Source organism: Mus caroli, unplaced genomic scaffold (assembly GCF_978045245.1).
Source record: "Mus caroli unplaced genomic scaffold, Mus_caroli_1 scaffold_8, whole genome shotgun sequence".
NCBI lineage: Eukaryota > Metazoa > Chordata > Mammalia > Rodentia > Muridae > Mus > Mus caroli.
The window spans coordinates 51,375,193-51,400,169 of record NW_028227263.1 but is presented as its reverse complement, the minus strand read 5'-3'; the positions used below and the strand labels follow the sequence as shown (position 1 = coordinate 51,400,169).

The 24,977-nt window shown below is 37.2% G+C and overlaps 1 long non-coding RNA gene across 1 annotated transcript in view; it reads left to right on the top strand.

The window, feature by feature from the left end:
- Positions 1-24,977, top strand: part of LOC147002936 (uncharacterized) — an 802,987-nt gene that overhangs the window by 733,083 nt on the left and 44,927 nt on the right. The window contains exon 3 of the long non-coding RNA XR_015048093.1: positions 11,435-11,495. This is a non-coding gene — a long non-coding RNA (uncharacterized LOC147002936). The remainder of the gene's footprint in view (positions 1-11,434; positions 11,496-24,977) is intronic.

The following is a 24,977-nucleotide window of genomic DNA, read 5'->3' as shown; positions in this document are numbered from 1 at the left end:
GTCATTAAGGAAACACAGGTTTGAGGTGTGTTTATGATGCCAGGACAGCCCTGGAAGTGCAGAGGAGGCTGTTTCTGGAAGTGATTGGCATGTGAATTGAATATGAGTGGGTAAGCTTATCCTTTAGTGTGGAAGTCCACCATATAATTAACTGGGGGCCTGGATCGAGCAAAATTGTTTAGTCATATGCGTTACAGAAGCATTTTTGGACATAGAGGGTACTTTACAGGCATCATAGTCTAAATTCAAAAATAGATATTGAGTTTTCACAGGATATCAGTAGACACCTTAAACCAAAGCCACCTAAACTATATTAAATCTTTGTAATCTAACGAGCATAAGACTATTCCTTTAGCATGTGTAGCATACCATGAAGGAATCATGCCACACTGAGGCTCAAGACTGCATCTCTGATGGAAATGGATAATCAAATGTGACATCTCTAAGAGGGGAACCCCCAATGTAGAGCAGTGAAAATGATAGGATGGTCTGGGTAAGGAATACCTTGGGACAGAGAACTGTTCATAGCTAACACTAGAAAACCCACAAGATTCTTGGGGTCTAGAATGTCTAGAAAGAATGTGGCAAGTGGGGCGATTGTCTGGAAATCCAACTGGGCACAGCATGAGGAGCTATGACATATTTTAGGGAGTGCCTCATTGGAAAGGTAGGTCCCAGGCATGCATTGCAGAGATGTAGCCCAGTGCAGCTAGGGATTTGAAGTAGATGAAAAACTGTTGAAGCATGTCAAGCAGAAAGTGGACGTGGGCTCATGTTCACATTTACAAACCTTCCCATTATTTCTAGAGAATAAACAGGTTGGAAAGGAATACAAAGTGGAAACCAATTAGGAAGCCATTTGAAAGACAGCTCTGGAGGCTTTCACTAAATCAGCAGCAATGAAGTCACCCATGTCTATATCTGTAACTAGGTGGAGCCACTGGATAAATATTCTTTAAAAACAGAAATAGAGGTTGTATGATGGGATGTTTTAATATTGAATAAAATACATATTAACATACTCCAGAACCTCAGGTTTAGAGTTACATATTCAAAGAATGCAAAGCATTATCTTCACATGCTCTGGACTGTTGAATTCTGCTCTGTAGCAATGTGCATTATTTCTGTTGTGTCAGTTCCCGTTACAAACACAGAACTTTCTGAACTACTGAATATCAGTCAGAGGTCAGCAAAAAGGTGAAACCCTTACAAAAGAATATCACAGGTCTGAAGGCAAAAATCTTGAAAACATTTAACTTCCAGAATCAGGATTGGCACATCCTGTTTCCTCTTTAGACTTACACAAAGGATCCTTACAGAGTTTAAAGTAGTTTATTATTATTACAGAGAATTTCATACATGTGTATAGTTATAATCTGAACAAATATATACCTATTCTTTCCCCTGAAATGCTTCCCTATCCTTCCCTACTTTTCCCTCCCACCTTCATCTGACTCCCACAATAACCACTCCCTGTCTCCAAGCTACTGAGAACCTTTAGTGTTCCCCATATGTGCATGAGTGTAAGACCACCTACTGCCATATCCAAGAATAAGACTTCCTCATACTCTCACAGCAACCATCAACTCCCCAAACCTTCTCAACTGTGGATAGGAGCTCATGACTCTCCCTCATTTCCCACGCCAGTATATTTAGGGGTTATATTTTATGCATGTATTTTGTTTCTTATACAGGTCTGTGCATGCAGTCGTATCTACCATGTATTCATATATGTAACAACCTTCTCAGGTCCAGCAAATGCTTTCACTAAAGACACTACTTCTGTCATTTTCAATCATTTTGCCCATTCTTCTGCAGAGACTCTGAGCCTTATGGTGTAAGAAAGTATAATATTGATACTCAATTTAGATGTGAGAATTTCACAATTATTTTTATTTTATGTCCTCTAACCAATTATGGCTCCTTTTATTAATGACAACATGCTGCAAAAAAGAAGGTTCTCTGATGAGGGTTTAAAGATACATTAACTATGGGTATAAGGATAATAATTAAGGAAGTAGTTTAATACTGTGTCTATTTAACATAGTAACAGTATTAGGTTCCCCTGAAGGATCATGACCAATCTCGTTATATATTCTTGGTACTAGGCATGAGTTACATCTTGTGTACAAGGCTTTAAATCACATTATAAAATGGTTGGGCACTTCCATAAAATGCAGGAAACCATTATATCAGCAGGCATAGCTTACCGTGCCAGTAGCAGAACACACATATTCTCAGGTATCATAAACAGAACCTTCTGGCAGAATGAAAGCCATCCAGTAAGGATGCAGCTTCAGGTCAAGACTATCCTGATGTTTCCATGTCATATAACTCAGGTATGTACTATCTTCTGGAATAGGATCTTATTACACATTTCTGGAAGCAGCCAAGAACAATGGCAATAACTGATAAAGTTTGGGGAGGTGGCATGGGATAACATCAATCAACAACTAGAAAAGAGGAATAACTTTTTTAATATTGGAATTCTATTTGATAGCTTATGGTGTTTTTGAAGAGTAGTATTCATTATAAGGTAATTCCATTTAAACACTGGTAGATTATTAGATAGCCATATAGGTGATAGATAGATAGATAGATAGATAGATAGATAGATAGATAGATAGATAGATAGATAGATGAAAAAGGATGTGAGGGAAAGTGAACATCTATGTATTATTGGTGAGAGTATAAACTGGTGAAGGCTCCAAGAAAGGTAGTGTGGAGCTTCATCAAGAGGTTAGATATAAATGTACCCTACCAATCAGCTGAACCACTCCTGTGCACAGTCCATAAAGAATCTGTCCTACTACAGAGGTACTTGATCATCTATGTCAATTATCACTGTGTTTAAAATGGCCAGAAAATATAAACAACCTAGATGGCAATTGATGATGATTACCTAGACAGCATGGCTCATGCACACATTGGCATACTATTCAGCTGGAATGAAAAGTAAAATTATAAAATTTGTTAAATTTGTTGGGATAATGAAGGATCCTGAAATACTCGCTCTGAAGTAGGTAACTGGGTTACCTACTTCAAAATAAAGAAAACCAAAAAAAAAAGAAAATAGAAAAGAAATTAGAAAAAATACAATTAGATCAGTATCATAAGTACCAGGTTAATTGCCTTACTAGGTTGTAATAAAAAATGAGTCTTGAGTTCTATATCCTATATTTTTTTATAAACATATTGACTATTGAGTAGGAATGTCTTTTTTGTGGAACTTAAATTTGAACTAGTATATACATACACAAACACATGTATGTGTATGTATGTTTACATAAAACTTTACATTTTATTTACAATTTAAAGCAATTTAAATAAGATTGATAATCTTAATGAAACCTTTTCATTAAGATATATTTTAATAATTATTAGAGTGTTGATAAGACTGTCACATGGTAGCTGGGCTGTGGTGGCACATTGCTTTTATCCAAGCACTTGGGAAGCAGAGGTAGGCAGATCTCTGTGAGTTAGAGGACAATCTCATATACAGAGTAAGTTTCAAGACTGCCAGATCTACACAGTTACCCTGTCTTGAAAAACAAACAAACAAACAAACAAACAACAAAACAAAACAAAGTATCCCATGCTAAATCAACAAATTAGGAAATATTCTTGCCTAAGGATTATAAATAAAAAGGATTTTTCTGGTTATATTTAATGTAGCCTGGTTCTTTTCATATAATGCCTTGATAATAAGCCCATGTGACTTATAAACATGCACACATTTAGTACTATCTTCAGATATGAAATCCTAAGAGGTATATTGGAAATATCATGACTATTTTAGGTGCTATGAGTGAATAGAAGACAGCTTAGAGTTGCTTGCCTTCAGTGTTGCTCTATGTTTTGTTAGCATTAAGCCTATACAGATAGTATTATCTCCATAGATGAGTTTTGTAAAGAATGAAGGAATAAGGATTGATCTTTGACTGAGATTAGGTTCCAGTGAAGCATAAGAGATGTCTAAGCTGTGGTTGAGTCTTCATCATAAACTCAAAGGAGATATGTTAGATAAATCAATCAGCCAATAATGGCTCATTTGTTTATGCTTATCCCCAAAAGTTCAGCAAAGTTCATAGGAAACACACAAACATTAAAAAGAGTAGCTATTTTATGTTAAGTACTAACTAAATTTTCTCCATCTACAAATGTTTAAATCTTTGCCTTATTTCATTGTCTATCTAGGAATCACATATGTATTTTTAAAAACCTCCATTTAAACATACTTTTTCACATAGTCATTTTATGCTGCCCTTATCACAGACATCCTATACTTGCTGACTCATATCCCTTCCCCAGTTCAGATTGTTTCTTAAAAAGTATAACCTTGTACACATCACATTTTATTTAAATTAATTGCATACATATCTGTCAACACGAGTGTGTTATCCTCATGAGCATAGATTACACTTACTCATTTTTAGCCCAGCTCTTTGCATAACATTTGGAACACATCACATGCTTCATAATTCAGAAATTCACATACTTAGCTATCATACTATGATAGCTAATCTTGTCCATTTGATTAGGTTGAGAGACACTTAAGAGATTCCTCAAGGACACTTATGAGTGTGTCTGTAAGGGTGATTTCAGAAAAAAATATTAGACCATAAAGGCTCTGAACTAATAATGGGTTTAATCCATTGTTTGATTAAAATTTTGAATAGACACTTAGAAATCACATAATTGTGGAAAGAGGAGGATGCACTCTTAAATGCTTACTTTGGTCAGGGCACTTTCACAGTGGTCTCCTTCCATTCTTTGGCCACCATGAGGAGAGAGGCTCTGTTCCACCTTGTCTTTGCCACTATGCTGTTCACTGCCATTATAAGACCAGGAGCAAAACAGTCAAGAAACTGAGCAAAACTGAACAAAACTAAATCTGTTTCTCTTTCTTAATAGTTTTATTAATAGTTTTATTTGGATATCAGTGACAAAATGTGACTTTCATATATTTTAAATAGGACCACAATGTTGATGAGGTCCTAATCTAGCTCTGAATATAAATGTCGCTGAATTTTTGCTTTCCAGACTCATTGCATCTGAGGATTTGAGATGAGCATCAGCCAAGGCGTTATGATTGGATGATAAACTGTGCATACAATTGGAAGTATATAAAGAATAAAAGAGACCATAAAAGAAAAATAGATTTATTCATTTATTTTTACATTCTTATAGGTTTGTAACTCAGGTTACACAATGTTGGTCAGATAATCTTTTTTATCTTAGAACCTAACACAAATAGAAATGCACTATTAATAAACACAAGTTTTCACAATAAAAGCATTGCCAGTCTAGTGTGCTGTCTTCAGAACTAAGAGAAGAGATGAGAAGTATTACAAATAAATATGCCACTATCTGTTTTAACCCAACACTGCCACACAATTTCCACATAAAGTTAAACATAATACTAACCCTCTTTCTGTTGATGTTTCCATTGTGCAACAAACACAGTGTTTAACCTGTAGACTCATTGTAGAAAGTGATGTGTTTATATTCGCAATACACAGCTACCCCTCATGAAACTTCTCTTGTCATTATTGCCTCTGAAAGTTTTTAATTCATAAGGGACAGAAAGTTTCTGAAGAGGCTGTAGTTCTTTGTGGTTATAATTAGGGAGTCTTTATAATTGATCAACCACACCCATCAAGCTACTTTTAATTTAAAATTTTAATGTGGGAATAATTGTAGGTTCACTTACAGTTGTGATTAATTACATGCCAGTATAATCTCTACCACTTACATATTTCCCTCAGGGGAATCATCTTGTAAAGCTAGAGTCTCTTCCAATGGTAGCATTTACTCATGACTACAGTTGAGAATCAGTCCCATCATCAGAGAACCTCATGTTGACACTTTAGCCTCCCATACACAAACAACAGTCAGCTACCACCTTTTCTCTGTTTCTGTAAGTCTGATTTCACATTGCTCTGTAAAGGGAAGCATGTATGAGAAATATCCTGAAGATTGTTTCAAGTCACAGTATTAATCAATAGTTTATTTTGTGGTGTATCAATGAGAAATATAATTACAACTTTGCTGTCTCATGATTAACACATACACCTCTGAGACTGGGTGCAGTTCACTAATAGTGTACTTGATTGTCTTGCTTGAGGTTGTGGGTTCTATCTCTAGCACTACTTGTACATAGAGGATAATAATAAAGAAGAGTTATAAAAATATATTGGTATTTTAGATAGTAATTTTACCATGTAGATATAAATTGTATAATTTATTATGAGATACATAATGGTAGTTTTGAACTGATGACTTTGTATTGTAGTTTGCATCCTATTTCTGTGACAATTACTACAAAAAATCTTAAGGAAGAAAATATTTATTTCATCATACAGTTTATAGTCTATCATTGAGAGAAGTCAAGACAGGTATTCAAGGTAGGAACTTGAAAGCTGGAATTGAAACAGAGACCACAGAGTAGAGCTTCTCATTGCATTGATCCAAGACTCATGTTTAGTTACTTTGTTAAGTAGGTCCCCACACCTGCCTATAAATGGAACCACCCACAATATAGTGGATCATCCTCTATCATTGAACAATCAATAAAATGCCCCAATATACATACCCACAGACCAATCTGATGTAATTGAGATTTCCTCTTCCCAGATATGCCTAGCATGCATCAATTTGACAAACTTTAAGACCCTGCATAAGATAACATAGCCCTTCATCAGCATACATAGCTAAACCCATTCCATCTCTCTGTGTGTAATAGTTTAAATATGACTTACCCTCCATATTGTTTCACTTCCTATAGTCCTCACATTTTACATTATAAATCTAGAACTGTTCATTGTAAGAATCATTTTCTTTATTGTAGCCTTAGACCTACATCTTGCCATTCATTCCACCTCCATCATTGGTAACCACATTTTTATCCACCTTGATTTCCATGGTCATTTGTTTGTTTGTTTTTGTTATTGAAAGAAAAATTATCTACATTACATATGGAAGTGTGGTCGTACAGCTTTTTTAATGGAAAGGGTTATTTTACTTTACTCAGTATAATATCCTCTAGATTTCTTTCCATTTATTTAAATATTTACTCATTTTACATCCCAATCACTTGTCCCCTTCCAATCCTCCCTCACAGAGTTCCTCCTCCATCCTTCATCCTCTTCTCCTTTGAGAGAGTGGGAATCCCACCAGGTTCCCCCAACTCTGGCACATCAATTGTCTGCAGGTTTATTTTTTTTAAATAAGGGCAGAAAAGGCAGCTCAGTTGGGGAACAGATTCCACAGACGGGCAACAGCTTTAGGGACAGCTCCTGCTCCAGTTGCTGGGGAGCACATGAAGACTAAGCTGCACATATGCGACATATGTCCATTGGGGAGAGTCTGTATGCTCTTTAGTTGGTGGCTCAGTCTCTGAGAACCCCTGATGGTTCAATTAGTTGACTCTCTCTGTTGGTCTTCCTGTGGAGTTCCTATTGCCTTTGAAGTCCTCAATCTTCCCTCAGGTCTTCAGTAAGAGTCCTTGACTTCCTTCCAATGTTTGGCTGTGTGCTTCTGCATCTATTTCAGTCAGCTACTAGGTGGAACCTCTCAGACAACACTTATGCTAGGTTCCTGTCTGCAAGCATAATGGAATATCATTAATAGTGTCAGGGATTGGTGATTGCCTATTAGATGGGCCTCAATTTGGGCTGGTTATTAGTTGGCCATTTCCTCAGTATCTTTGTACCTGAATTTCTTATAGGCAAGACAAATTTTGGATAGAAAGTTTTGTGGGTGTGTTGGTGTTCTTACCCTTAAACTGGGGGCCCTGCTGGGCTATAGGAAGTGGCCTTTTAAGGTTCCATATCCCCACTGCTATATGTCTCAGTCAAGGTCACCCACACTGACACCTGGGAACTTCAATCATTCCAGTCTCTGGGAAGTCCTCAAGATGACCACCACCACCTCACCCTCTGAAAGCTGAAGATTTCCATTTGTTTTCCTGCCAACTGGACCTTTCTCCTGTCTCTCCCCACACCTGCTCCTTTCTACCCTCATAACCTTCCCCATCCTCTCTCCCATCCAGTTTCCTCCTCCATCTGATTCATATGACTGTTTTATCCCCACCCCCTTTAGGTGAGTTTTAAGTACCCTTGTTTAGTAGTTAGTTTTAAGTAATTCTTGTTTAGCTTCTTTTGGTTTGTTTAATGTATCATGGGTATCTTATATTTTATGGCTAATATCCACTTATCAGTGAGTACATACCATGCATGTCTTTGGGGTCTGGATTACCACACTCAGGATATTTTCTAGTTCTATCCATTTGCCACAAAACTGTACCACCATGTATCTATTATCTTTAATCGTGAAGTATATAAACACAATAATATAAGTAATGAGGATTATCATTGGACAAAATTTGGAGATTGAAATCTGATATATCACCAGCAAAAGTGAGCAGATTATAAAGTGAAGGCTTTTTGTACATGATTGCTCAGACCCACAGAAGATCTGTCTAGGTTCATTTTATCTGTGTTAGAAAGACAGATGTTACTTACTTTCTTCACTTTCTTTCACGCTAAGATAGAGATGAAACAAATTCATTTATTTACAGTTAAACATGTATTCCACCAACTTCACTGAGAAGTCCAATGTACCTTTTGGTCTTTGTCAAGAGCAGAATGTTTTGTTATTGCTCTTTTGTTTTTGTTTTATTTTGTTTTTTAAACCCAGGAATGAACAATACAAACTCAAAATTTGTAAATGAAATGAATCCTTTATTTCCAAAGAAAATGTTCAAAAGGTAGTAAGTACATGGAAAGATTTCCAGTATCATCAATCCTCAGGAAAATGCTAATCAAATCTTATGAATTTACTCTTTCATACCTATCAGGATTACAAATGTCAAAACCCCAGAAGAGAACAAGTGTGGCCAAGAGTGAATAGAGATTGGACCTTGTCCTTGCTAGGAAAGGCAAAGAAGTACTGTAGTCATCACAAAGTTTGTATGATAGTGTTTCAGTTAAAAAAAAAAAAAACCAAAAACAAAAACACCACATGGCCTAAAGTGACACTGCGTATTATTTACTTTTCTATTGCTGCAGTGAACAACATGACCAGGGCAATTTCTAGAAGATAGAATTCATTTTGGTTTACAATTCTCAAGGAGCCTATCATTGTGGGGGAGATCTTGCAGCAAAGGGCAGGCATAGTGGCTGGAGCAGGAACCTGAGGGATGATATCTTTAACAACAAGCAGAAAGTCAAGTGGGTAAACTGGGAGTGGCTTGAGTCTAGGTCCCACATTCCAGTAACCAAGTAGAACTGCCAAATTCCTGTGCTCCATCCAGCTACTTTCTGCCCTGGCACATCCCACTGGGCTACTCTCTGCCTGCCAACTCTCTGGCAGGGCCTGAGCTCCTGAGTTCCTTTCATTGCCATGCCAGCAACAACTGTCCAGCCACCACAACACCCAGTAACCCAGTAGAAAGAAAACTGTAGAAACTTATAATTAACCAAATATATTTATGTACCAGTAAATTCTCAATTCACAAGATGCCAATACAATAATTTCATAATCAATTGATAATGATAAAAGCTGCCCACCTTGATTAGACAAATTATACCAATTATTCTAACCATTATGATACCATAACTACCTGTGGCTATTTAAAGCCATGCTGGTTCAGGTTCTTCTTCCTGTCTGCCTCCCTCTTGGCTTTTTTTCTCTCCCAAGGCAATCTCTGTCTCTGCAACTCATAGTTCTGTCTCCCCTTTCCCTGTCCAATCACAGACCTCCTGCTGCACTAATATTTTAATGTGATTGAACAGGGGAAATGCTGTCACATATCACCCTTTCTATTTAAGTTATGTTTACTTAGTTGGGTTGAGCAGGAAAGCACTAAGGATTATCATCAGCACACATTGTATACACTGTGATGTAGATGTAAATAGCAACATCCTACAAGCTGGTAACACCCAATAAAAGGAGAAAGAAGGGCGCTAGTTAGAATGCATTCTCTGTTTTCTGCCAATATCCTATGAGCTCTTGTTCTCTGTCTCTTGTTTCCATCATGATGAATTGAGACTCCTGAAACCATGAGCCAAAGTTAATCTTTTCTATTAGTTGTTCATCTCAGGAGTTCTTTTTCTTGGACATTTGTCACACAATACAAATATATTGCCCAAACCACCAATCTTATTTATGGCAGGTCTAGGATGTGAATAAAATTGAGAAATATGCCATGGGCTTATTAACTCTTTGTTCCTTAGCTGGTAACCTTGGACATTACTCATGATCATGTTGAAATACACCCCCACCCTCACCCAATACTTGGTAATTTTTTAAAGCCTTTCATATATTTAATCACACATCCAACCTTTCATTCATTATTTCAGGCATCAGCATCAAACTACAAGTTTCAGGAGGTTGGAAAGTATCTTCCTTGCTTTTTGTACCTCTAACTCTGCAAACAATGACGTATATGATTATGTTCCTGAAAACTGTAAATGAGTGAATGTTTTAAAGGGAAATACATGAGTGGAATTCATTTCCAATTGTTTTGTTTGGAAACTGTTATTCATTATGTTCCTCTTCCACCTAGAATCTTTGAAAGACAATGTAGTTAAGTAACTATTCATACTACAAACACAAAAAGAAATTTAGGTTTTGCTAAGGGCTTCATTAAAGAACACTGAAATGAGCCAGTCCCACATTAAGATAGGGTTATAGGAATCTATGCACTGATTCCTGTCCAAAAAGTAATCTCTGACATAAATACAACTAATAAAATCACAGAAAATTTTATGTGCTTAATCATACCTATTAATATTATTTGAATATTATTTTTAAAAATATCATCAAATCTTTACCTATTATAGAAGAATTCAGAAAAGGGTCAAGAAAAATTGAAAAATTTCTCATCTACTTATCATCAATACATATGAAAGTACCTTTTAAATTGCTAAATTATTGATCAAATAGAAACTCCATAGATATTGGGTTGTGTCTAACAGTAGACTATGAAAAAAAAGAAAGAAAGAAAAAAAGAAAGAGTGGGATAGTTTAATGCCTTTACTTGGGAAACCAGATGAAATTTTTTCTTCTTGAACATGAGGCTAATGGAAGTTAATTGGAAATTTAAGTCAATTTTGCCTCACTTCACACCAGGAAAAGGAAAGCCTACACAGGCACCAAAAGTACATGTTTTGTTTTAAGTAACCAGATACTTGACGCAAAAGCAATTCTTTCTGCTTTCCTCTGTGTGAAATTATCCATCTCATTCAAGTAAAATTGGTTTCGGGACCATTATGACAATGCTTATGAAACAGTGGTTTTTATTTTCAAGAGAATAATGGGTCTGCTTCTATTTGTTTATTGTTTAGGTGGTTGGTTGGCTGCTAGGAGGGAGCAGGTGTGAAGGCTGGCTAGATAATTGCCCTAATCAATTACTTTCTCTTGTTTGTAGGGCTGCTCTGAATAAAGACAGTGGAGTGGCAAGTGACCAGGGCTGCCTGCTTGCTTGCTAGGTAATAAACTTCAATTCTGACAAATAGCCAAGAGCCTCTCTTAACTGCACCAAAACGAATGTTGTGCCACTAGTTTCCTGGATGTTCTACATTTACAAATGAGACAGAAATTGTGCATAGCTCTGAGTTATTAAAGGGGAAAGATTTATGGCCACACATTGGATACAATGGTGTACCAACAAGATACATTCTAAAGTTGGTAAAAATGCAACTTGACCAGATCACTATGGCCTGTGATTGGTCAAGGCAGGCATCACATTCATTATGCTTAGGGCATTTTCCTAATTGCTGTGACAATTCAACCTACATGAAATGTGTTGACTTCAATGAATTTTAAAAAGTTTAAATAGCAAAACGTATATATATCATATTCTTCATCTAGGCATTTGTGTACACATGTACACACATACTTGGGATAAATGTAGCATTGACTTTAATGATTCATTTCTGAGTCACAGTACTTTGAATATTTTGTTCTTTTTATGGTTTGTTTTCAAAATTATTCTGTAAAGGAAAGAATTACTTTTATTGGTTTGTGACACTAGGTTTGAAGATTAGCATCACTTTCCTGAATTGGCAGCTGAGTGAGCATAAATCGTCCAGAGCTAAGTGAAGGATAAATTTAAATGTTGAATAAAATCTATTGAAAATATGTATATATATATATATATATATATATATATATGTCTCTTGGTGTGTCTTGAGTCTCTGAAAGTAACCAAGATGACTGTCTTTAAATTACTTTGATGTTATTTAAATATCTAGAGTTAAAAGAACTTTTGTTGTAAAAGTCATGATTATTCTGCAAATGTTTATTGAGCATGTATTAAGGTCCAAGGATAGGGCACTGAGGCAAGCAAAAACAACTTCCTTTAGAGATGTTAATTCTAGTGTGAGAATATTACATGAGAACATTAATTATACAGTATGATAGGAGGTAGCATGCATCATAGGGGGAATATATATATATATATATATATATATATATATATATATACAACACATACATATATATGTATATAATAAAGAAGGTTGGATATGAGTGAATTTATACAATGGCTAGTCAAGGTGAGCATTACTAAGATGGCACTTGAAGAAATATTAGGAACAAGGAAAACAGAAATCATGAATCTAAAAGGAAGGAAGAGTATTCAAAGCATACGACTTATGAGAGAACCCATACATAGAGTCCAAGACAGAAGTGTATCTGTCATGGACAAAGAGAAACAAAGAGTTGATCATGCCTAAAGCTGATAGAATGTGATATACATGGCAAAGGTCAGAAAAAAATCTTGATTACAGAATAAAGATTTTATCTTGGTTTTATTTTGCTTCCCGATATGATACACATTTTAAAAATTATTCATAATCATTGTAAAGATGCTTTTTAAAGTATCAAATAATCACTCTGTATTTCTAGTCCCTCCCTTTTTAGACATAAAGAACAATGATCAAGACAGTCACATGAAAAAAAACAAAAAAATAAAAATAAAAAAAAAAAAAAAAAAAAAAAAGAAAAAGCAAAAGAGCCGGGCGTGGTGGCGCACGCCTTTAATCCCAGCACTCGGGAGGCGGAGGCAGGCGAATTTCTGAGTTCGAGGCCAGCCTGGTCTACAAAGTGAGTTCCAGGACAGCCAGGGCTATACAGAGAAACCCTGTCTCGAAAAACCAAAAAAAAAAAAAAAAGACAGTCACATGATGCTTGTTTTGCTTTCATTTTCAATAGTTTACCAAATGTTTCTAAATGCTACTGAAAAAAAAAAGAAAGTCATACCTTTTATTGATACACTAAGAATAACTGCATATAGGAGTGATTATAATCTATCTTTGAGTTTTAAGTTATCATTGTACTGGATGTATAGCACATAGGCTGGAATAGGTCTGGTGTGAAAGCACCAGGCTCAGTTAGGAGTACACAGAAGGTGCTTCGGCGATGGTGCAGATAAAGAAGTGAGAAGTGAGTACAAGGTTGATTTAACCATATTTTTGGTTGGTAGACGAGAAGAACCCTTAATAATGGTTCTAAAACCTTTTGCTTCAGAACTGAAGTAATATCTGTTAAATGATACAATGAGTACTCTCTGTGTTAAGAATTTGTATAGAAAATGGGGCACCTACTATGAGTGTGTTTGTGTACATAAGACTTGTAAATATTCAACTAGAAAAAAAATGAGTCAGTATTCTCTATTAGTAGTCTTGTTTTCCAGATATGCATTGGCTCAAAATATAATTTTGCGGGCTGTTCGCATTTTTAAGCAAGGAGACACTGTGTCTTATAAGATATGCATGGATGCTGTACAGTTTTCAAAGGGTTTTGCTTAGGGGTTAAAGAGATAGTTCAGTCAGTAAACTTCTTGCCTTGAAGGTACAATAAAATGATTTCAATTACCAGGACCTGTGTAGAAAAAAAAATAGTTACAGTGGTATAGAGTTCTAATCACAGCTTGGGTAAAGCAGAGACAAGTGGATCTCTGGCACACACCAGTATATTAAACTAGTCTGCTGGGAGAGTTCAAGGTCAGTAAGTAGTTGGAACCTGAGGAATGACCTCTCTAGTTGAGGGCTTCATGTGTGTGTGCCCAAGCAAGCACATGTCTACTCATCCATAAACCAGACTTGCCCACACTCACATAAGAAAGAGAAAGGGTATCCAAACTGGCCAGGAAAGCTAACTTTCAAAAATCTTCACCACATTGTAAGTATGATATATCCCAAGTAGGAGCCATTTAATGAAAAATAGGGAGACATTGGATATTGTAAGTGGAGACTGCTCCTCTGAAGTGGAATCAGTCAGAAGGTGAGAAAATGACAGGAACTGGAATAGAGTGTTTAATCAAAGAATGGAAGTATTTTGTGCTTTCGAAAGGTGATCCATCATATAAATGACAAAGGACAGTTTGTACCCTTATGTGCAGCTGAGAAAAGGTCAGGAAATGGCTCGATTTCAATGATGATCTTAAATATGTTATCAAAACAGGTAACAACTCTCAGATTGTTTTAATTTCCTTAGTGAAAATGAGTTGTAGATCTACTACATACACATGGACTTTTAACACATTGAGAGTACACAGTGGAGTCTATACAACTAGAACTGTGGATTTTGTAGTGAAAGAAATATATTTCTAGGATATACACAATAGAATGCTTATGCCTCTTAGGAAGTATTGGTGCCAGAGAAAGCATCTCAAGTCTGTGAAATGTTAGTAGTAAAGGACATAGGTGCCAGTTTGTTAAATGCACTTTAGGTGGGGTGAGGGGAGTGAAATATAAATAGGAATTCTGGAAAAAGAAAGTTGGCACAGGGCATGATAGAGTGAGAGGATTGATAAAGGAGGAACTGGCATTTAAAGATGGCAGCTGGATTTACATATCAATGAGAAGAGTGTGAAATGTTTCCCCTTGGCATGTGGGATGGGTTTAAACATTGAGCTTATCCACTAATGATTCATAGAGACAGAAATACACTAAGATTCTGCAAATATTGTTAGCTCAAACATGAAGACCAGAGGGTAGGGAACTACTGGTCAGTCTTGGGAGTAAATTGGAATGTATTTATTGAGAGGAGAGAGCTGGGTAGGAAGAAGACTGGTGGTGGTAGGGGCAATGACAGTGGTGGTGGGTGGTGGTGATGGTTGAGGTGTAGGAAAGAGGATACATTTGAGAATACTCAGGAAGTGAATCCACCTTGACTGGTGTCAGGGTATAAATATGTGGCTGAAGGAAATGAGATGTCAGAGACACAGGATGTAGCTTAGCAATAACTGTTAATGAAGTGGAAGCATGGGCCCCTTGGGGAAAGGGATTGACTATGATATCTTAAAAATGAGTTAAAAATTGTATTGGTTATTTTATTTATTTGCATTTCAAATATTATCCTCCTTCCTAGTTTCTGCTCCAAAACCTCTCCATCCCATTCCAGTCCCCCTGCTTCTATGAAGGTACTCCTCCACCTACCCACTCACTCCTGCCTCACCACCCTACCATTCATCTATGCTGGGGTATCGAGCCTCCATAGGATCAAGGGCCTTCCCTTCCACTGATGCCAGATGAGGCAATTCTCTGCTAATACACAGGTGGAGCCATGGCCTTTCCATGTGTACTCTGGTTGGAGGTTTAGTCCCTGGGAGCTCTGGGGGTGGGGTCAGGTTGTTTAAAATTTAAAGAGGAAAAGGATGATTCTAGAACTCAGAGGGCAATGTTAGACTGAAATAACAAATTTAAGTTAATGTTACTCAGTCAGGTTCCAGACAACCCCAAAGAACAAAACATGGCAACACATGGATGTCAAGGTGATAGACTAGACTCTTCTGGTTATGAAGCAAAAAAGCTCTGGTCCTTTCACACAGGCTTGTCTTTCATTTTAGAGAATGAATTAACATGCTCCTTTAATGATTCCATGTGGAATTCTCATGTAGTTTTGAAACAGAGTGCATGAATGTCTTAGTATTGTCCTTGATAACTTTATGCTTCCCACATAATTAACATGTCACTATAAAGTACTTATATCTAAATTGATTTTGTTGATCTTATTCCCCAGCTATTAATTCTCCACAAAAGTCTTCTTTAGGGGAAATGAGGGGAAAAAAAGAAAATACTTTTTTTGTTGTTGTTGTTGTGGTTGGAAATTAGGCAGAATAGGCTAGCATGTCCGTGGCAAAAGAGGTCATTTGCTCCTGAAGTGCCCCTTCCTGTTCATACTTTTTCTCCATGATTGTAATGAGCTTTGGGGGAGGTTAATGCCAGGGTCTAGCAGCCAATATCAGCCAAAGTGCTATGAAAATTAACACTGCACTTTTCTCAGTGTATTTATGCTACACCTCCTCTTCAACTTTCTTTGTCAGAACTGCAAAGAATCCAACATAACATGAAGATAATTTATTAGGTGCCATGCATGAAGTTAGAGTTTCATAATCCTAAGGTCATTTAAGTTTCTGAGTTACACTGCTAAACTAATATTAACACTAATGCAGATAAATAAAATAGATGTTTCAGAGAAGGTTATTTTCCAGAATTGACAGATGAAATGAGTCATTTTTAACAATCATCTACTTTCGATTATACTCTACCTTTTTAGCATGTCAACAAAACAAACAAAAATACCCCCACAAATATGAATAAATATGACCTCAGGGAGCTTGGCCATTCATTGTTGTACTACTGGAGGGGCATTCAGAATTGTCTCCATAGAAGTATTTGTCTTTTGTAGGGATGGATTCCCATGAAAGCATCTTGCTGTCCTTTTGTTGTATGAATGCTGTTTGTATTTCCCTGGTGCTTTGGGAAGGATTTGGAGTCTTCACAATGAAAGATGAGGCCTTTATTGTGACAGGACAGCAATCTAATTTATCTCTGACAACGTTTCCCCTTCACCTAGTATAAATGATGTCATTCCCTATAATGTAGAATATAAAACAAGGCAGAAGTCATCTGGGTCTGTACCAGGGAAAACAATGAGCAATGTCTTTAGTTTCTTGTGAGCACTATGTGCATTTATCCCCAGGGTCTCCAAAGTTAGAGATTGAGTACTGCACATGGCTTTGGAAACAAACCTCACAGGATCATTCTAAAGATAAACTGGGATCATTTCAGCAACGTGACCACAGAGTCGGAGACTCTTGGTGCATTTTCATTGTATTTCTTGCTCTTTTCTATTTCTTGAAGGGAGCACTCACCATAGAAAATGTCTTTGAATTTCACAAGCAATTGTGTGTAGGTGGGTGATGGGGCAGGGTAGGAAGGCAGTTATTTGCATGTTATTTTGATGGTTTGTCTCTGTAAAAGAAAAGAGAAAATATTTGACTTTCTGCGTCAGTGTCCTATTTACTGTCAACTATTTAATCCAGGTCAGTAGTAATTTATAAGTTTTCAGATCTGAGATTAAAATATTAAAGTACCTCTGCTAACTTAAATATACACTATGACAATAGCTACAGATATTCCAACATATTATATTCACTATAGAAATAAATGTTTGTATAGTCCAAAAAGAACAGAAAACAAGGAAATGGTTTATAGATGTATTTTGACAAGAATGTTAAACTGGTTGGATAATTTTGATGTTTGAAAGAACAGCAAGTAAGACACAGCAAATAGAAAGAATTCCAGTCAGACACAGAAGAAGAAAGGGATAGACCATTTTTACAGATTTGCACATAGCTGATACTGCTATGATCAAACGTCAAATACAGAGTTGAGACTAGCTTATATATTCACCCACCTTCAGGCCTAAGGCCCCAGACTCACTCTCAACTCAAAGACAATGGACAGGTGTTCTTATAGAAACTCTAAAAGCTTATCTGGGTGAAAAGATTATTTCTTAGCCCATTAAACACCTGTTCAAAAATTAATGCTAACTTTCGCCCTTTTGTCATCTCCCATCATGTGCCACCTCCTCCAATGAGTTAACAAAACATGTCTATTATTTTTACACACAAAATATCCACCCCCTCCTCCCCAGGCTTCTGATACACTCCTGAGTTGAGCTACCATCAAAATCTTCACATCTCACCTGAGTGTTTAATTGCCCACCCAGCAAACACTTTTTTTCCAGATGCAATTTATATTACATTTAGATGTTATTTCAACACATAAATGTGATCTTCTCAGATACTTATTGAAAAGTAGGGCTACATAGAATATTTTTAGACAGATGAGATTTTTTTAAAAAAGGGGGGGTGGAAAGATGAGTGTGCTTAAATGTTTTGAACATTGTAAAATGTCTGTGTATGAAAATATCACCTATTATCCTATAAATGTTCACAAATTTTAGATCAATTAAAAATAAAAACACTGGATGGTTTTAGCTCCCTTGTCAAAGATCAAGTGACCATAGGTGTGTGGGTTCATCTCTGGGATCCATTTCTATCTTCTTGTACCAAGGTCAAATCTAACTGGATTAAGGAACTCCACATAAAACCAGAGACACTGAAACTTATAGAGGAGAAAGTAGGGAAAAGCCTCGAAGATATGGGTACAGGGGAAAAATTCCTGAATAGAACAGCACTGGCTTGTGCTGTAAGATTGAGAATCGATAAATGGGACCTCATGAAACTGCAAAGCTTCTGCAAGGCAAAAGACACCGTCAATAAGACAAAAAGACCACCAACAGATTGGGAAAAGATCTTTACCTATCTCAAATCAGATAGGGGACTAATATCCAATATATATAAAGAACTCAAGAAGGTGGACTAAAGAAAAACAAATAACCTCATTAAAAAATGGGGCTCAGAACTCAACAAAGAATTCTCACCTGAGGAATACCGAATGGCAGAGAAGCACCTGAAAAAATGTTCAACATCCTTAATCATCAGGGAAATGCAAATCAAAACAACCCTGAGATTCTACCTCACACCAGTCAGAATGGCTAAGATCAAAAACTCAGGTAACAGCAGATGCTGGTGAGGATGTGGAGAAAGAGGAACACTCCTCCATTGTTGGTGGGATTGCAAGCTTGTACAACCACTCTGGAAATCAGTCTGGCGGTTCCTCAGAAAATTGGACATAGTACTATCTGAGGACCCAGCAACACCTCTCCTGGGCATATATCCAGAAGATGTCCCAACTGGTAAGAAGGACACATGCTTCTCTATGTTCATAGCAGCCTTATTTATAATAGCCAGAAGCTGGAAAGAACCCAGATGCCCCTCAACAGAGGAATGGATACAGAAAATGTGGTACATTTATACAATGGAGTACTACTCAGCTATTAAAAAGAATGAATTTATGAAATTCCTAGGCAAATGGATGGACCTGGAGGGAATCATCCTGAGTGAGGTAACCCAATCACAAAGGAACTCACACAATATGTACTCACTGATAAGTAGATATTAGCCGAGAAACTTAGGATACCCAAGATATAAGATACAATGAGCTAAACGCATGAAACTCAAGAAGAATGAAGACCAAAGTGTGGACACTTTGCCCCTTCTTAGAATTGGGAACAAAACACCCATGGAAGGAGTTACAGAGACAAAATTTGGAGCTGTGACGAAAGGATAGACCATCTAGTGATTGCCATATCCAGGGATCCATCCCATGATCAGCTTCCAAACACTGACACCATTGCATTCACTAGCAAAATTTTGCTGAAAGGACCCAGATATAGCTGTCTCTTGTGAGACTATTCCAGGGCCTAGCAACCACAGAAGTGGATGCTCACAGTCAGCTATTGGATGGATCACAGGGCCCCCAATGGAGGAGCTAGAGAAAGCACCCAAGGAACTAAAGGGAACTGCAACCCTATAGGTGGAACAACAATATGAACTAACCAGTTCCCCGGAGCTCTTGTCTCTAGCTGCATATGTATCAAAAGATGGTCTAGTAGGCCATCACTGGAAAGAGAGGCCCATTGGACTTGCAAACTTTATATACCCCAGTACAGGGGAATGCCAGGGTCAAAAAGGGTGAGTGGGTGGGTAGAGGATTGGGGGGGTGGGTATGGGGAACTTTTGGGATAGCATTGGAAATGTAAATGAGGAAAATACCTAATTAAAAAAATGAAAAAAAAATAAAAAAATAAAAAATAAAATCACTTTAAGTGTACCTACTTATTATTAGATTATTACTGAAAATTACTCAAAATAGCCCATGCTCTCAACACTTTTAATATTTTTCCACTTTTCCAAGGCTAATGTACCATTGGCCTCCTACCTTTAAACTCCATTTTCACTAGCTTTGGCTTACCCATGATGCAGATTGTACAAACTTTGTCTTTGTAGATACACAATCCTCCCCCAGCCCCCAGATAGCCTAGTGTACTGACTAATGTCTTGACAGTTTGATACAAGATAGAATACTTTGGAAAGAGTAAACATCTATTGACAAAAGTGCTCACACATGATTGGTCTTTGGGCAACCCTGGAGCACATTCTTGATTAATGATTCATGTGGAAGAGCCCTGCCCTCTGCTGGTGGGACATAGGTATTCTGGATAAACAAGTGGCTTTGTCAATCTATGAGGAGCAAGCCAATAAACAGCATGCCTCTATGGTGTTTCTTTCAGTTCCTCCCTCCAGGTGCCTGCTTTCAGTTCTTGTTCTGAGTTCCTTTCATGATGCATTGCAATGTGGAAGGAGATATGAAAAATATCCTTTCTCCCTAACTTATTTAGGTCATGATGTTTTATTACTGCAACTGTTGTAAGTAACTAACCATAACCTAAGATACCTAGCAATATCAACCCATCCTTCCCTTCAACTTCAAACTCTTTTTGCTTAGCTGAGAAGATGCATGAACCTTCCTTCTCCTTTCAGAGGTGAAACTAAGCCTAGCATAGCGCCTGGTAGCCATCAAAAAGTCAAGGAGATTCCATAAAATGGAACTTGTGGGAAAATGAATAAAATGCTCAGCTTTGATTTACTAAATACTGTCACTACAAGGTGTATAAAGCACAATCTTCTGCCCTTGAGGAACTCATGGTTTGTTATGAAGTGATAGAGAACACTGCACAAAAGCAAATATCAACTATGCACACACAGAAAAAAGAGGGAATAAAGAGAAATGTGGTAGTCTCAGGTGACTTCTGACTAAGCTCTGAGAGGAATGTTGAAGACATTCCTGTGGCTGTCCAAACTTCAGGGAAAGGAAGGAGAGAACAAGAATGCATGAAATACAAAGTGTAGGTTGTCTGCAGATCTCATCATCATAGATCTGAGTATTTGATAGTGACCATGAAAAGCATTGAAACCAGTAATATAGCTTTAATTTCTCCAAGGCGAAATGTGATTTATATGTGCTGAGAGACTGGTGTTCAAGGCTGATTTATTCTGTATGGAAGTGAATCTAGCTGCCCATCCAACATATCCATTGCCAAGTAGCTTCTTGCTTTTAAAATGCATTATGCACAGTAATATTTAACATATTATATTGTGTAGATAGCACTGGCTCTGAAGGTGCCCTTGAGATTTATAGACATTTTGAGACATGGTCTTTATAAATCTGGCAATGCCTAATATAATCATTAGACTATATCAGCTGTGCTTGTTCATACATGGATAGACAACAATGAAATAGTGTTGTTATACTAATCTAAATGTGTTTCATGTATCTGAACTTCATAATCAAAGTGTTTAGAAAAGATAGAGTTAATATACCCAATCTATTGGTTAGGGACCTTAAGGCCTGATAGGTTAAGTAACGTGGCTATTTATCTATAAGGGAATAACAGATATCTAACCTCAGGTTTCCAAAACATCATTTCTTTACTAAAATACTATCATATATATATATATATATATATATATATATATATATATATATATATATATATACACACACACACACACACATACATACACACACACACACACACACACACACATATATATATAAAACTTTTACCTGACTTCACACTAGAAATGAAGAAAATTTATACCATTCTGTAACCCAGCAAATGAGAATCATGGCATTACATCCTTAAGATTCAAAGACAACCTCCTGCACAGACATATGTGGCTTGTTAGTTTTGCTTACAACAGGGAGTGCAGCATGAATTACTAAGTTCTCTCTCTCTCTCTCTCTCTCTCTCTCTCTCTCTCTCTCTCTCTCTCTCTCTCTCTCTCTCTCTCTCTCTCTCTCTCTCTTGCTCTCTCTCGCTCGCTCTCACTCTCTCTCTCTAGCTCTCCTGCCTATTAATTTCAAGTATCAGAGGTATGCTTGTGTGTAACGCTGGCTGGGTCTACTGCTCCCAAGGCACAAACATCCTCATGTCATGCTAAGTTTGCTCTGTCACAAAATTGATTAAGCTTCCCAGGTATTGCCTTATAAAATATATTCCTTAGTACTTAAAGTAAAATTGCTTTGTTTTGCAGAATAGGGAGTGCCAGCTGAGTCTGTGCATCGATTTGCATATTCTTTCAGTGTCTGAAGGTTTATCTAGTATTTCTTTTATCTGAAAAGGTTTGAATCTCTTCTATGTTGGCTCCTTTATATAAGCTTCAGATCAGAGGGGCTGGCAACAGCAGCATACAATTACAGTCACCTTTAGGATTTACCCAGTAGCTTTCTTGGTTTCTTTTCAAACCTTTCTATCCCTTATCTCCATATCCCTTTCCATGGATTCCCCATTTACAGTTTGTGAGGAATCACACTGAATGTATAATATTGTAGCTTCTTTCGATACTACACCGAAAGTGTTTTGAAAGGTGTTCTCTATATAGCTTTTCCAGTTTGAATTTATTTGCCCATCCTTCACTCTCCCTATTGGTGTTGGTACACAAAATATAATCATAAAACAATAAATTATACTTAGTGCTGGGATTGGTGAAAGTAAGTGAAGGCTGTCCAGGAGAGAACACTCAGAGCTTGTATAGTCACTCTTTTCAAGCTTGATTTAACAAAGGAGTCAGCCCCAGCATTATAGAGGCAGTCAAGAAGTGAGTAAGGTTCTCAGTGAAAACCTATTCAGAGGTTATGTCTCAATGTGACTGAAAAGGGGATAGGGAGACAAGAGACTGAGCATAGTATGTAATTGAGTTGAAGAACTCAATTGAGTTTAAGCACCTTGTCCTAAGATTGGAAAGAAACATTAATAAAGCTTTTCTCATCAGCCAAAACCTGCCTGTTCAGCCCACTTGTTGTGAGGTTGTAGGTCAGAGGTCTGTTTGCAGATTTGCTCTTTTAGGATACACATAAGGTTAAGACATGCATTGTACTTTCAGTAACCTTAGACACTAGCAAGTAAAGGTGAGTGGTACAAGACACATCCCAGTAAAAGATATAATCCCCAGGGTTCCTGAGGCAGTTTAGTTGGTGAAAGATGTTGTTGCCAAGTTTGATAACTTGAGTTCAGTCTCTAGAACTACATGATGGGAGGAGATATTTTGGCACATGTATGCACACATACACACACTTGAGTGAATTAATAAATGCCTGAAAATAGCATCTTCAATACATGTGAGACATGCAGGAGAGTGATTGGGTTAAGGTAGAAACTTTGTGGGAAATAATCAAAGAAGGATGTAGGTTATGCCAGGGTTTAAAGGATTAGTGACATTTTGTCAAAAAACTAAATCAGAGAAAGGCTTTATAGGAAGGAGGGACAGCAAAAACAGCAGGGTGAAGCAGCAGTCTGCCCATGGTAGCCTGGATGCTAATGCTTTATAGCTGGGAGCAGCGAACTATGTTAAATTTTAAGATTATGGCGACAGCCCAATCCTATGGCTTCAAATGTGCAGGGTTAGGAAATGCAATTGCTCAGAGAAATAAAGTTCTGAAAAAAATTCTGACACCAACAATAGTTTGTTTACTTTGCTAAGTTATACAGCAAACCAGCAGAGCCTGAAATCGTGTTCTTGAACAAGGATATGGGATATGCTGGGCTCAAAACTAGAGAAACAGTTAAGTCAAAGTCAGTAGAAGGATGTAGGGATGAAGACTATCAAGGGCATAAAAAGCTGGGAAGGGAATTACTGGAAACAGGATCTAGCCTCAGCAGTGACAGGGTAACAGCATGCAGGACCAAGAGCAGATGAGTTAAGTTGGTCTGATTCATATACAAAACTAGTATTTGTCCATTTCATGCATTTAAGGGACAAGATGTGAACCTCCATGTTCCTGTTGGTCCACATGTTAGAGATGCTAGAAAAAGATGTATATCTGCTGAAAATGAAGTAAATTAGTTAGTTAGTTAGATAGATAGATAGATAGATAGATAGATAGATAGATAGATAGATAGATAGATAGATAGATAGATAGATGATACGTATGATACAGAGATTCACTATGTATTAATTCTGAGAGAAAGGAATTGATCTTATGAGTAAATGACTGATATCTACCATTACAAAAGAAGGCATTGAAGAACAAACTAAGATGTCTCTGCTGAATCCTCACCTCAAACTCATGCTTCTCCTGCCTCTGCAAACAGGGTATTTGGACTATGGGAGTATAGCATCAGAGTTGGCTTATTTTACTTTTTTTTAAATTAAATTGTTTATTCACTTTACATCCCAATACTAGTCCTCTATCTTTACCCAGTCCCCTTTTCACACAGCTCTTCCTCCATTTTCCCTTCCCCTTCTCTTCTGAGAAGGGGGAGCCCCTCACTGGGTATTAGCTCCCCTCCACACCATCTCCAAGCCTCAGCCCATCAAGTCACTGTAGAACTACGCACATATTCTCCCACTGATGCCACAGTCAGGTAACAGATTCAACCCTCCAGTTGTTGAAGGGCCTACATGAAAATCAAGATTCTCAACTGCTACATATGTGCAGGGGGCCTAGGTGCAGCCCTTGTTTGTTCTTTGGTCGGTAGTTCAGTCTGGGAGACCCAAAGGTCTAGGTTAGTTGACTCTTTTGGTGTTTCTGTGGAGTCCCTGTCCTCTTCTGGTTCCTCAATTCTTCCTCAACTCTCACAAAACTTATGAGCTCTACCTAACATTTGACCATGTGTCTCTGCATCTGTTTCAGTCAGCTGTTGGATTGAGCCTTTCAGAGCACAGTTATGCTAAGATCCTGTCTGCAAGCATAAAAGTATCATTAATA